Below are 14,604 nucleotides of genomic sequence, written 5' to 3' on the forward strand. Positions count from 1 at the left end.
CCTGTTTTGAACTTGCTCAGTGAAATTAAGTTTCATTTTAAATCCATAAAATTTTTTGATGAACCAGTTTGACTTTTGTTTGAAGCATTCACTAGAATCAGCTTTCCTTTTTTGTAGACTTACCATAAATAGGCAAACAATTTGCCAAATCAAAAAATTATTGAATTGATCAAGTCTGCTTTTAATGATAATACAAATAGTAGAAATAATCCGAAATCCAAAAACAGACAAAGCATGCAAATCTATAAGTCAATTGCTTGGGTGACTGTGTCATTCATGAAGCATACCTATAAAATGTTTTCTTGTATCTCTTTTTCAATCTGAAGCTTAATGCACATCACATAAGATGAGGCAAAAAATTGATAAATTGTTCTTTATCTCTCAGGTTCAGTAGAAACAAAAAAACTAATATGCAAAAAGTTTGCCAAAATTGGCAGGCTTCAAAAAACGGAATGCACATTCACTTTAATATCAATGCTATGGCATGACTTTAGCCAGCTTTCTCTCTGGCCATTCACTGCATGTCATGGTGGACAGCAACCTCTCTTTGAGCTTTGCCACCAATGCAGAGGTACCTTATGGCTCCATTCCCTCATCTACCCTCTTTCTGTTACACATAAATGACTTATTGTCAATCATTACAAATCTTATCCATTTGTTAAATCAAGGTCATCTGCAATCACACATACATACAATTTACAGGTATGGTAAATAGGATTAACTGTCCAATTATAAGCAGCAGCATCAGTTTTCCAAAGAAGTCAAGTTATTTGGCTATGATAGGCCATTGAACCTAACACAAAATGGAAAATGAGATGGAATATGAGATTGTATTTTTCACAGAACAGAGGAAAGTAGAGATAGAACAAAAGACAATCCTTTGAAGATTATTTGCTGGATTTGATTAACTATTTGATTATTAATTTGATTATTGACTACTCGATAATTGACTCTTATTTTCCAATACCTCAAGATTTTTCAACAGACTGCAGAGTTCCAATCCCTTATATTTCTGATATCTCTGAACCGATTGGTAAAATTTTGAAGTATCACCTTATTTCCACATATTTTCATATCAACAAACTTTCTCATCTGTTGCCATCCACACCTAATCATTTACCAGATACCCTGTGAATAATCTGACATACTTTGGGCAGACAGGCCATTCTGTGGAAAAAAATAATTAACAAACATCAATATTATATCGAATACATGAAACCTCAAAAGTCCGGTCTGGCAAAACACAGTATTGACACTAAACACAGTATCTGGTGGGATGAAGCTTGTCTTCTCCATAGAAGCAGTTTTAAATATGAACACCTTTTCAAAGAAAGTTGCAAAGTCCTTTTACATCAGTCAAATCTGAATTGGAACGATTGTCTCTCTCTCTCCCAAACATTTGGGAGATTCTTATTTTATGTAACCATCAAAAATAGTTTTTAATAATATTATTAAAATACAATTAAAAACAGAATCAGTTTTTAATTGGCACACCACCACCAGCTGCTGTATGTACCTTTTATTCCCATTTCTTTGATTTCCTTGTTTCTATGTACTGATGATGTACTGTTATTTTCAGTATAAAATATCTGTACTTTAATTTCATTAAAGTTAATTACTGTGGTTGTCCTGTAAATTTGTTGTTTATAGTCATGCCACAGGTACCTTTCAAGATTAGACTATCATACATTTGCATCAACTATTGCCTACCTAGTTTTATATCATCAACAAGCAATTGAATATCTTTTCCCCCTTGAATCTTTTTCTATATAATTCATATACACATTAAAGAGTACTGGCATTAGTACAGAGCCTTAGGCCACTCTACTAGTTACTCTGATGTGTATCTGCAACCCCCACCCTCCCTCTCCATGCCACCAGCCTCACATTCATTCCCATTTGCTCCAACTTTTGTAAGTTTTCCATGTATCGTCAAATGCCTGGGCAAAGTCTAACAGTATCAGGGTGTAACCATTTCCTTTATCCAATTCTGCTGTCACTTCATTATAAAATGTGAATAAATTACTAAGGCAGGACCTATCTTTTACAAAGCCTAAGCTGCCCCTCCCCAAAGAGCATCATATGGAGCCCCAAGGCACTCCACTACTCACACTTATTCACCTTGATTCCACCCCAACATATACCACTCCATGATATCTACAGCAACTCCTCCCTATCCATGTCATCAGCTTCATATTCATTCCTAATTGAACAACTTATATAATAGTTTTCTATGCGGCATTCCTTTGCAAAGTTCAGCAGTATCATAGTGTAATCATTTTCTTTATCCAATTCAGCTGTCACTCTATTATCAAACATTAGTATATTATAAAGGCAGGATCTACCTTTTACAAAGATAAGCTACCCACCATAGAGTATTGTATTCCTATCCACTCACTGTTCGATTTTACATTTAACCAACTTTTCTAATACTTCAACAGCCCTCCTAAGATATTACTTGGTCTGAAAAATTTTACTTCTGTCTTGGAGGCTTGCTGAGCTCAGAACTGTACATTCTTCAGCAGAGTAATGCCAAAAAATCCTCTCCTTTATTCTAATACTTTTGGCATTCATGTACATGCTTTCATTGGAACTTACAGTTACCCTTGTGTAATGTCACCACCAACCTATTCAATATTTGAAATATGGGAATTTGGTTTTGAATCATGAATGGGATTCACGAATCGAATATTTGAATGTCTTGCCACCCTTGTTATCCAGGGGTGGTAAGACGCATATCCCTCCAACACCTCTAATTTGTCTGAATTTGTACTTCCAACATGTCACTTTTCACCATTTTCCAAACATATAATGCCAAAGAATTCAAATGCAGTGTGGCAGGTATGTACAAGGTCGTTTGGTCCAACAAATTTATTCCACATATCTATAAGCAACACACCATCCCTCATCCCTCTTGCACAATCTTCTCATTAACCAATTAGCAGTCATGGCGCTTTTTTTTTTTTTTTTTCAATTTTGTCCTATCATACCAAGGCAGCAGATTCACAGTTTTTACTTTCTCACTCTTCTTCATCATTTTCTTCATTATTATTATTATTATTATTATAATCATCCCAAAACACCATGGAGTCAAAGAATCATTGTGAAAAGTCTCATTATCATGCACACAGCTCATCATACCATGCCTTACATACATTCAAATTCTCTGCAGACACCATACCCTCAGGCAATACATTCCAATTACTTCCAACTCTCCATGCAAAAAACCTGCTTCTCACTGCCTTGCTCACACCCTCCTTATAGAGCTTACAGGGATGATGTCTTGTTCTTTGATCTCCCACTTCATGAAAATCCTCTTCAACCAACCTCTTGCTTATCATACACATTCCCTTCCTCCTATCACTAGACTCTTTAAACTGAATCTTCCCAATTCTTTATACTCAACACTCCAGACACCAGAAACTCAGTCAACTGCCTCTGGAGTCTTTCCAGTACCTCTTCATGCTTTTGAAAACCAGATGACTAAATGCATGCACAGGAATCCTAATCATGGCTTTATACAATGGAACCAGAATCTCCTGACTTCCAAAAATCAGAGTCGTCCTCATTATTGCCAGAATTCATTGTATTGTCCTCAAAATTTTGTCAGTGTGCCCTCTAAATTTTAGAGCATTATCTACCATTACCAGAAAATCTCGTATTTCCTCCACCTCCAACAATATATCAAAGATCAAGAGTTTTAGATCTGATCATTTCATCCTCTAATGAAATGATCAGATCTAAAACTGTGAGTGAGGTTTGGCACTTCCCTTCAGTTGGTGAGAGTGATCATGAAGTAATCACTTCCACATATATCATTTCCTCCCAATCTGAGGAAAGGATATATGTGTAAGTACAAGCCTGGTGATTATGACAAGCTTAGAAGAGAGCTTGCAGCTATACCATGAAAGAAGGAATTGAATGGTGAGGAAATAAATACTGCTTGGGAACTCACAAAGAAATGCATAACAGCAAGAACATGTGAATGTCTTCTGAATGCCAAAAGGCTGAATAAGGTATGATTAAAATGGATGAACAAGGGGATTAAGCATGAAATCTGGAAAAAGAAGGTACTTTGAAGACAGCACAAGATGAATAAGGGCAATAATCAGCTGCATGGAGAGTATAAAGAGTAGGCCAGGAGAGTGACTTAGTTGCAAAGGATAAAAAGAAAAGGTGCAGAAATTAGCAAATCATGCCAAGAAAAATCCTTGTGAGTTTTTTCAATATGTGCCAAGTAGAAAGAAGAATGATTATTGTAAGATGCTGTTAATGATTGAATGTGGGAGATTGGTGACTATTGCAGAGAACATAGTCAAGGTGTTCAGTGAGCAGTTCATAAGGATGTTTCATCCTTGGTGTGAAATCAGAAGCTCAAGTGTAGAGAATGAAATGTGAAAAGACTTAATGGTGAGCGAGCAAGATGGGTGTGTGAGGAGTTAAGTAATTTAGATGTCAATAAGGCAATGGAACTTGATACATCACCACTTGTCTTAAGGGAATATCCAAGGAGTTATCAGCCTTGGTCTACCTACTTAATGTCTTGCAACAGCACTAGTCCCAAAGGAATGAAAGGATGGCAATATTGTTCCACTTCATAAAGATGAAGACAATGCTAAGGCAACAAATTACAGGCTGATCTGTGTATCTGGAGGTGATGTTATGAAGAGGTTAGTGAAAGATAAGATTACAAATACTAGATACAAATGTCAGTTGATAAGTAGTATCCTTTGTGTTTGTCAGCACAGGTTTGTTAAAGGCAGGTCATATTTTACAAACTTGTTTCTGTATTATAATAAGTTGATGAATGTGTTGGATAAGAAAGTTGCATGTTTAGTGGTATACTTACATTTTGCGAAGGCTTTTGATAGATTGCAACACCACAAGTTGGCCACTAAACTGAAGTATATGGTATTGGGTGATAAACTAGTGAGTATCTGGTAGTACTGGATAGGTGAATGGCTATCAGATAAGTATCAGCAAGATAAGTGTATGGGGGATGGCACTATCTCAAAAGAGGAAAGTCACTAGTGGTGTGCTACAGGGGTCAGTTTTGAGATCATGGTAATTTAATTTATATAATAAAGATATTGGGATAGGTTTAATTGGTGATATACAACTGTTTGTAGATGATGTAAACTGGTGAGGAATTCAGCACATGTTGTGATGAGGAATTCAGCACATGTTGTGGACTTACAGGACTTGAATAGAATAGATTATATAGGTGAGTAAGCAACAGTCTGGAACTATCAATGCAATGTAGAAAGTGTGAGGTTTTGAAATTTGATAAGCAATGATGGGACAGACAGTATATACTTGGTAGGAAAACTTTCAAGGAGGTAGAGGTGATGAGCGATCAGGGAGTGATGGTGGTGGTGGTGATGGACAAGGATCTGAACTTCAGGGGCCATAATGCCTGTTCATTATTTAATGTGAAGACATCACATCGGATAATGGCAATGATGAGGAGGACACAGACATGCAGAAATAAAGAGGTTATGATGCCAATGAGTTAGGCCTCATATGGATTATTGTGCACAGATTTGGTACCTTAGTTTTCATGGTGATGAGGAAATGACAGAAAGGGTTTAGAGAAGACTGATTAACATCGTAACTATCCTTTGGGAAGCAGGATATGAGTAGAGACTGAGGGAATGCAATTTGCAAAGCCTTGTGAATAGGAGGAAGGGAGGAGATATGACTGAGACATTTAAGCTGGTAAAGGATTGTTACCAGATTAAGGGGGAAGAAATTTTTTGTAGAATGAGGAAGGAAGATAGAACAAGGCAACATACCTGGAAGTTTAATAAGGAGGGTGTGAGCAGGGACATAAGGAGTAGGATCTTTGCATAGAGAGTGGTTGATAAATGGAATGCTTCCCCTGCAACTGTTGTAATTGCAAATACACTGAATGAGTTTAAAGCGCATTTTGATGGACTTTGTGTGTAACAGTGTGTGTGTGTGTGTGTGTCTCCTGCAATGAGTCTTAAGACTCTGAAGTCATCATCAAATTCCTGCCATGTACTACATGAAAAATTTACATCATTACTAAATTCCTATCTACAATTTTCCTCCAAATTAGTCTGTTACTTGTCAAGACTCCAACATTATCAGATCTTATATTTCTATCATTTAAGGCACTTTTTACCATATCAAAAACAACCCAGAGGATGACTTCTTGCCAACCTGGAAGAGAACACTTGTTTTGCTAATCTTTCCTCGCCCATTCTGTTTAAATGAACCACCTGAAATTAGCTCTGCTAATGCATTCCTGAATGTCAAGTTTTTCCTAATATCCTCGTTTTTAATATGATATAGTCATTGATGGCATCTGTTCGTGCCCCCTAATCTTTCTCAGGACTCTCATATCTGCAGTCTCTAGTATTTGGTCAGGTGTTTCACTTCTCACCCAGCTCTCAGATCCATAAGTTAAAACTGGTTTGAACACTGTGTTGTATACAACGAATTTACTGTTCCGACTAATTTCTATCTTATTCCATACGAATTTATTCAATTGACTTCCTACCATACCAGCTTTGTTGATTCTGTTGTTGAATATTCCCATTCAAATCTTCCCCTTGCAAGTTAAACAGGAATGGTCCTAAAACAAATCCCTGAGGGACACCACTAGTTACTTTGTTCTATGGTGATACTGTTCTCCCTCACACACAATTTGCTAATATATTGTCAGATGGATAATCTGCTATCCAATGTGCTAATCTAATATCCCACCCCATCTAATCTAGTCTGATTATGAACCTCTCTTGTAAGCCTTTTCAAAATCTAAGTAAATTACTGTGTATAAATCTCCCTCATCCAATGCAGCTGTCATCTTACTGTAATAAGTAAATAGATTACTAATATTCTTATTAGTAAATTAATAAAATTACCAATTACTAAAATTCCCCCTCTGCAGTAAAACTGGAAGAAGGATGGAACATTGCACTGTTCAATGGAAAAAGGCCTGAGCCGATTCTCGTCATGACCGGAGGAATCTTTATATGGATTTTTTTTTTTAATTCAAGGTGGGTTAGCCAATCTCATACAGAGGCAGCAGGTATTTTCCTCCTGGAAACTTGGTTTTTTATCCCACATACAAACAAATTGGCCTTGAGAACACATGCAATTTACTGACAAAAAAAAAATAATAGTGGTCGTGGGCAGTAGTTGGCGAATTAACTGGTAGAGACAGAGAGTTCTAGAGTAGGTGCACTCCCTAGATGAGTCTTTTGACTCTTTGGAGGTGTCATGTAATAATAATAATAATAAAACATGATCTCCCTTTAGCAAATCTGTGCTATCCATCAAAGCCAATACCACTGTTTTGAGTCCAATTCTGGATCATGATTCTCAATAACTTTTTTCAACACTTGAACCACAATACCTAACACACACAGACTGGCCTATAATTTGATGCTTGAGTTCTGTCACCTCCCTTATGAAGCAGTATAATCTTGCCTTCCTTGCACTCCTTTGGAACTTAATCCAATGTAAGACTCATTAAACACATGTGCCAAGGCAGATGACAACTCCATGGCACATTCCTTCAAAATGCATGGGGATATATAATTACATCCATAGCCTTATTAACATCTAGTTGACTCAATTCCACATATACTCTTGCTCACTGAGAGACGGTCTCTCATCATCCACTGCTCTCAAACTTTCCATGATGTCACATTCACAAGAATGAAAGATCTTTACGAACTGCTCATTAAATATCTGAACTATATCCTCTGCAGCAGTTATCCTTATGCCATTTTATTCATTCAATGTCATCCTACTATAATATTTTTTTTTCTTATTAAAAAAAAAACTCTAGTTTTTTTCCTGCTTCATTAGCTAACTGCTGCTCATTCCATACTGCACTTTTGCTACCCTAACCAACCAAGTCACCCTCTTTGCCTATTCTTTGTACTCTTCATAGAATTGATTATTACCAGTTATCTTATATTGCTGCCACAATGCCTTCCTTCTTTGTATTGCATACGTAATCTCTTCATTCATCTGTTTCACACTTACCTTTTCTGAACTTCTGATAATTGAACATTTAGACACCGCTTCTACTAGATAGTTTTTGAACAGAACTCGAGCAGCACTGATCTCCTTTCCACTCAACTCCTCATTCCATGCTACAGCTCAACGCCGTCTCCTGAGCTTCTCATAATTACCAGCTTTGTAGTTCCACAGACACCCTTTGTCACAGAAGTCTTTGCATGGCTGGCAACAACCAACCCAGATAATCACTTCATAGTCACTCTCACCAACTGGAGGGAAATTTGATACCTCAGTTATAATGGCATCCTCTAATGAGATGATTATATTCAAACCCTAAATCCTCATGTGCCCTCTGTTACATACTGTATGAGGTAGATGTTCCTTGAAAACTCAATAAATTCATTTTCTTTACTTCCAGTTGTCATTTAGTCATTGCAATCTATGCTGCTATAATTAAAATCACCCAAAATAATCACTTTTCCTATTTGCTTTACTAATTTGCTCATACATTTCATGGTCACTATCATCCACATTACCAGGTCTTTAGAAAAATCCGACGAAGTATTTCATTCTGTTCACCTCTATCTCACACCATATTGCTTCAAAACCACTGCCACTATTTCCCCCTTTGCATCTCTATCTTACATGGTCATAATTCCTTTTCTATCGTCAATAACACTCCATCTCCCTTTTTACCCTTTCTATCTTCACAAAAATATTCATATCCTTCCATCTCTATTCCTGTCAGGATGTAATCCTCATCCAACCAAGTCTCACTTATTCCAACAATTTTTAGGTGAATGAACTCAATCAATGTAATCATTTCATTTTCCTTGTAAAGAAGCATTGTGTAGAAACCTGTATCAGAAGCATTGTATATAGAAAACTGACAGCTCATTTCTAGATTTATAACAAGTTTCACTGATATCACTTATTATATGTGACTTCTTTATGCTTTCCTTGAGCCATTTTGTTTTTCTCCTTACCCATATCAGAACCTTCTTCAAATTCAACTATTCACTGTACTTTCCAGTCCATCCCATTCCTTCCTTTCTTGTACCCTCCCCCACACTTTCCCTTTGAGCATTGACCTTCTTTATGCTGTGTTCTCCTGCCCATTTCTCTGTCTGTCTTGCACTCGTTCTCTCATCCTTTACCCTCATACTACCCACCTCCCCATTTATAAGCACCACCACTTCAATTCCTCCTTCTTTACTCTTTTGCTCTTTCACATTGCTTCTTACTTGCTCAGATTCATTCTCTGCACTCATCACTCTCCCTTCCAACAGAAGTCTTTCCAAATGACTCACACAAAAACCATTCAAATACTGTCTATCAGCTATGTCTATAATGTCTATCATGAATGGACTGAACTTATACAGTTCAGTCCATTCCTCAAACTCATTCCACATATTATAAACTGCAATCCTTTCTCTTCCCACATTTCCACTGACATATCATTCATAATATTTGCTCTCTGCCTCATCTCATCACTGAGCAACACACTGACTGCCTTTTCTATCATATTATCTTCTATCCTGCTCAACAATATCCTGATGACCAATCTTACATTCTCCTTGTTCTCAGTAAAATCATTTGTTCCTACTACCACAATGAACTCTTCTGCTCACTTACTCCTCATATACAATGCCTCAATCACTCTATTCATTTTACTTCATTGGAAAACAAAACTTTGTGCATCTTCTCATTTTTATTAAAGATTATTAGAGGTGTGGAAACATCTCTAATAATGGAATCTCAAACAATACCACTCACAAGTCTTTCATTATCTCTTTCACAACAACATCAGACATTTCCACCTTCTTCACCCTTCCATACACATCTACAATTCTTTTCATTCATTCATATTCACTTCTTTGAACAACTCCTTTTTATATCTTCTTTCATTAATATTTTTCACCTTTCTAATCGTTTTTGTCTACCCAAACAATCAATTCTTTCACTTTTTCCTTCTGCAAACAGCTCCACTAACATCCTTGATCTCTATACCTGAGAAACATGTTTCATTACATCATTAAGTATAACTCTTATTATAGAATCTTCGTATAATGTTTTTTCCTTACTGCCAGTTTCTCGAACATTTTCCTGTGAAGGACTCTGCACATGTGCACTATTTCTCTCCTCACTTTCACTATCCTGCCTTACATTATTAATATTAGTTACTTCATTTTCCCACTTTCAACATGACTTGCACTTGCTCAAGAAACATTTCTAACTCTCTCTCACTTTTGTACCACAAACTATTCACTCTCGGCAACAAGTACATTGAACACACACACACACACACACACACACACACACACACACACACACACACACACACACAACATGGCACTAAATGCCCCATATTGAATTCACTGAATATCAAATTTGGCCACTATTTTCTCTTATGCATTAGTGCCATGTAGAACAATGTTTGAACAATATTGCATAAGAGATTCACAATTAAACTTGCTCACATACCAAGTCTAACATAAGGAAAATACTACAAATAATGTAGTATTATAACATTATTTGTAGTATAATACTACAAATAATACTGATATAATACAAAGGTAATACTGATATCACCAAACATTTACTATAAATAAGGATTTACTGAATAATACATGCAATGTTTCTGCTTCAATGGATGACACCAGTCATCTTTTCATCTTTTTTAGTATGAATAAATTAATTATGGTCTTATCAGGCTTTAGCAAATTGAACGATCACTTTCGTCTTACCTTTGATAAGAAACTCATCCAAAATTCAGATAAAGTACAAATGAACACCAGATGGTTTATTTAGTGCTGGAATAATACTGAAACAGTAGTACCTTATATGATCTTATCAGGCTTTAGCAAATTGAATGATCACTTTCATCTTACCTTTCAGAAGACACTCATCCAAAATTCAGATAAAGTACAAATGAACACCAGATGGCTTATTTAGTGCTGGAATAATACTGAAACAGTAGTACCTTATGGATCCACCATTTTGCTGAATCCATATCTTTCACATTTATCTGGATGGACTTTTATTAAACTTGTTCATTTTTACTGAAAATATTTTACAGTTCTTTCTTATATAACAAAATGAAATTAAATACTTTGCATCTGATTCATTTAGATATATTTAAAATATATTTCTTAATCCAGTTATGTTATCAGTAAAATAAGAACATATTTTTTTTCTTCATTTTGTTCTGCCAGAAAAGATGTCTAAATAAATCATTATGTATTGATCATCATGATCTAAATTTTTTATCAGTAAATTCAAGCAGCTGAATTAAGAGAAATTTGAATGAAATTATGCTAAATTATTATTAGTATTATGACTGTGCCTCAGGGCTCTGTTCTTGGGCCATTATTGTTTAATTTGTACATAAATGATATAGGAAATGGCTTGGAGGGAGATATTCAGTTGTTTGCTGATGATGCAAAGTTGAGTAGCACAATAAAAAATCAAGCTGATGTTGAGAGTTTGCAGGATGATTTAAATTTAAATAATTTAAATGGATGTCAGTTCCCAAAATGGATGCATTTTGGGATTAAAATTTTCTTTCTGACACAGATTATCAGCTGTGTACCACATTGATGGAACGTTACTCCAAGAGATTGATGAGGCTAGGGACTTGGGGGAGTTGGTGGATAGGGAGATGAAGTTCAGAGGGCACATTGCTAAGGTGTCCAAGATTGCACATAGGATTACTTGGTTATTGAAGAACACACTAACATCCAGAGATAAAGAGGTTATTATTCCCCTTTATAAGTATCAATTCCCCTTGATACTTCCACATTTGGATTACTGTGCTCAAGTCTGGTCACCTGGATTCCAAGGAGATGAGGAGGAGGTTGTGGAAAAAGTTCAGAGAAAAGTGACTAAGTTGGTGAGTGATGTAAAAAATGCTCCCTACATTGATAGATTGAGAGCTTGTGGATTGCAGAGATTGGTTGATAGGCAGAAAAGAGGGGATATGACAGAAAAATTTAAATTACTGAAAGGTTTTTATAAGATTGATGCAGGGGGAATATTTCAGCTGTGTGATAGAGATGGAAGAACAAGAGGTCATCCCTGGAAATTAAGGAAAAGTGTGGTTAACAAGGGTGTGAGAACTAGATTTTTTTGCTTGGAGAGTGGTGAATGAGTGGAATGCATTGCCTGACTCTGTTGTGAGTTCTTCGTCTGTAAATGAAGTTAAGAAGAGGCATGATAGATATTGTTTTGATAGTTTGGGCCCCCCCGTGATGAGTCTACTGACTCCATGGAGATACCCGTAATAATAATAATAATAAATGAAATATTAAGATATAAAGAAATCAATTATTACATTAGCACAATGCCCCATATTTGTAACTGCTTATGAGTGGATGACCAGCAAAGAAGTACTGTGACCAAAAAAGCATTATAAAATTATAAGCATTATTATGAATCACTCCTCCATTTTCAATACAGATGAAACTTTATAATTTTTGTGAAGATTTCATGCGCTATTTCATTGGTGATTAATGAGTGTTATGTGTGTCATGTAAAAATAGCTGACAATGAGTGTGTGTACCTACACAGAAAGAGAGAGAGAGAGAGAGAAAGCTGTTTGAAAGAAAGAATATAAGTGCAGGAAGTGAACCACTAAAAACAGATTTTTTGTTGACATGATGTTTGCACATTTGGATTACTATGCTCAAGTCTGGTCACCTGGATTCCTTGGAGATGAGGAGGTTGTGGAGAAGGTTCAGAGGAGAGTGAATAAGTTGGTGAGTGATGTAAAAAATGCTCCCTACATTGATAGATTGAGAGCTTGTGAATTGCAGAGATTATGGAGAAAATCTTTTCTTCTTATGTCTTATTTGCAGATATTAAACTGAGAAATAGTTAAACAGTATTATAGTTTAAGTAGTGAATAAAGAGAACACCAGCCAGACACACTGTCTCATAAGGACATCTTTCTAAGAAAGTAGCTGTTCATCATTGAATTCCAGATATGCACTCTCAAGAGGTGTACAGGATACTATGATGGTACTACTTGGAATGTTTACATTATTACTTTCTTTCTGACATTATTTCTACCTTTCTGACAATTTTCCTCCAAATTAGTTCTGTTCACCTGTTAAGGGCTGAATATATTGAAATATAAGAGCTGACACATTCAATGTGTGTCAGCTCTTATATTTCAGTCTTCTAAGGCACTTCTTAACTAAATCAATTCACTTACATGATGGTCTTCCTCAGTATTTTTTTCAGCCATCTTGGCATCAAACAACTGCTCTGCTAATCTTTTCTCTTCCATTCTGTTAGTAACCATACCACCTGAGAATAGGTCTCCTTACACTTTCCTGAATGCTAACAATATGAAGTTCTATCCTAACCTTCATTTTTAACATGCCAGCAAGCTACAAGATAACTCGCAGTTGGTGATCTATATTAGGATGCCAACTACGAGTTATCTCATATAATTTTTTTTAATACTACACGTGATAATCTGTTGCTAATGCAGGGATTTCAAATGAGGGAAGAAAAAGCAGATTGATGTATGGAGTAACTATAATGAAATTGAGCTAAATAATTTTTTTACAAGATAATAAATGAGAAAAATAACACAAGAGATTTGTAAAATAAACAGAAAATTTCAACACTGGAGTTGTGCTAATATTATTTCAGGGAGTGTGTGTGCAGAGCCATACTTAAACTTTTCCATAGGTAGGCAGAGCCTGATGACTAGAGTGTTCTGGGGGTCCCACCTTATTGTTTGGGACTCTTGAATTGGCCCTAATTTTTTGGGACCCCCAGCTAGAGCCTCATGTGCCTGTGCATAAGTACGGCCCTGAGTGTATGTTTCTATGACTGGCTCAAAGTTTCTAGCCCTACAACGAAAGGGTGCATCCAATTTATTAGAAGCAAGCAGCACCAATATCATAAATCAACAGGCAGTTGACATAAGCCACTTATCGTTATTTATTTATTTATTTATTTTAATTTATTATTATTTTTGTTGTTGTTGAAAAAAACCAACTAATTTTTTTTCAGACAATATACAACTTCGGGCGAGATATCTTGCAGATGGCATATAAAAGGAGTATTTATCTATATGCCAGCTATGAGATTATTTGATTCACTTGTTTCTTTACCAAAAAATTTTGCATCTACAGTGACAAAGTGAAAAAAAACAGTAATTATTATATTTTATTGAAGAGAAAATACTAAGAATATTATAGTAGCAGTGGCAAATTGATAACTGTAGCTGCATGGGGATATTAGAACAATATTGGTGTCCCATGCTTTCTAGCTGGCTGCTTGCTGCCCATGTGGGATTAGAAACTTTCTAGAAGTAATATATCACACAAGGTCTGAAAACTTCTTGTTACTAAAGAACAGTTTGCGTTACAGTGACAAAGTGAAAAATTTATCAATAAATTGGTAAATTGGCACTAGCATCAAGTTTAAACACTAAGCCAATGGCAGTCAACATGTATCCTGCCACTGATTCTCCAATCTTTGATCAACCAAAAGAAAAATGATGTTACAACAAGAAGGTAACTGGTTGCAAAAAAAAAATTTCATTGATGAAGATGGAACTTGTCTATGTACAGGGTGTTCGGGATAAAT

The 14,604-nt window shown here is 35.9% G+C and overlaps 1 protein-coding gene across 3 annotated transcripts in view; it reads right to left on the bottom strand.

Moving 5' to 3' along the window:
• The window catches only part of LOC150101407 (1-phosphatidylinositol 4,5-bisphosphate phosphodiesterase classes I and II-like), a 965,056-nt gene that overhangs the window by 568,550 nt on the left and 381,902 nt on the right, over positions 1-14,604 (bottom strand). The window lies entirely within an intron of this gene.

The sequence above is a fragment of the Typopeltis vanoorti genome, chromosome 11 (genome assembly GCF_054136105.1).
Source record: "Typopeltis vanoorti isolate ZY-2024b chromosome 11, IOZ_Tvanoo_1.0, whole genome shotgun sequence".
NCBI classification, from domain to species: Eukaryota; Metazoa; Arthropoda; class Arachnida; order Uropygi; family Thelyphonidae; genus Typopeltis; species Typopeltis vanoorti.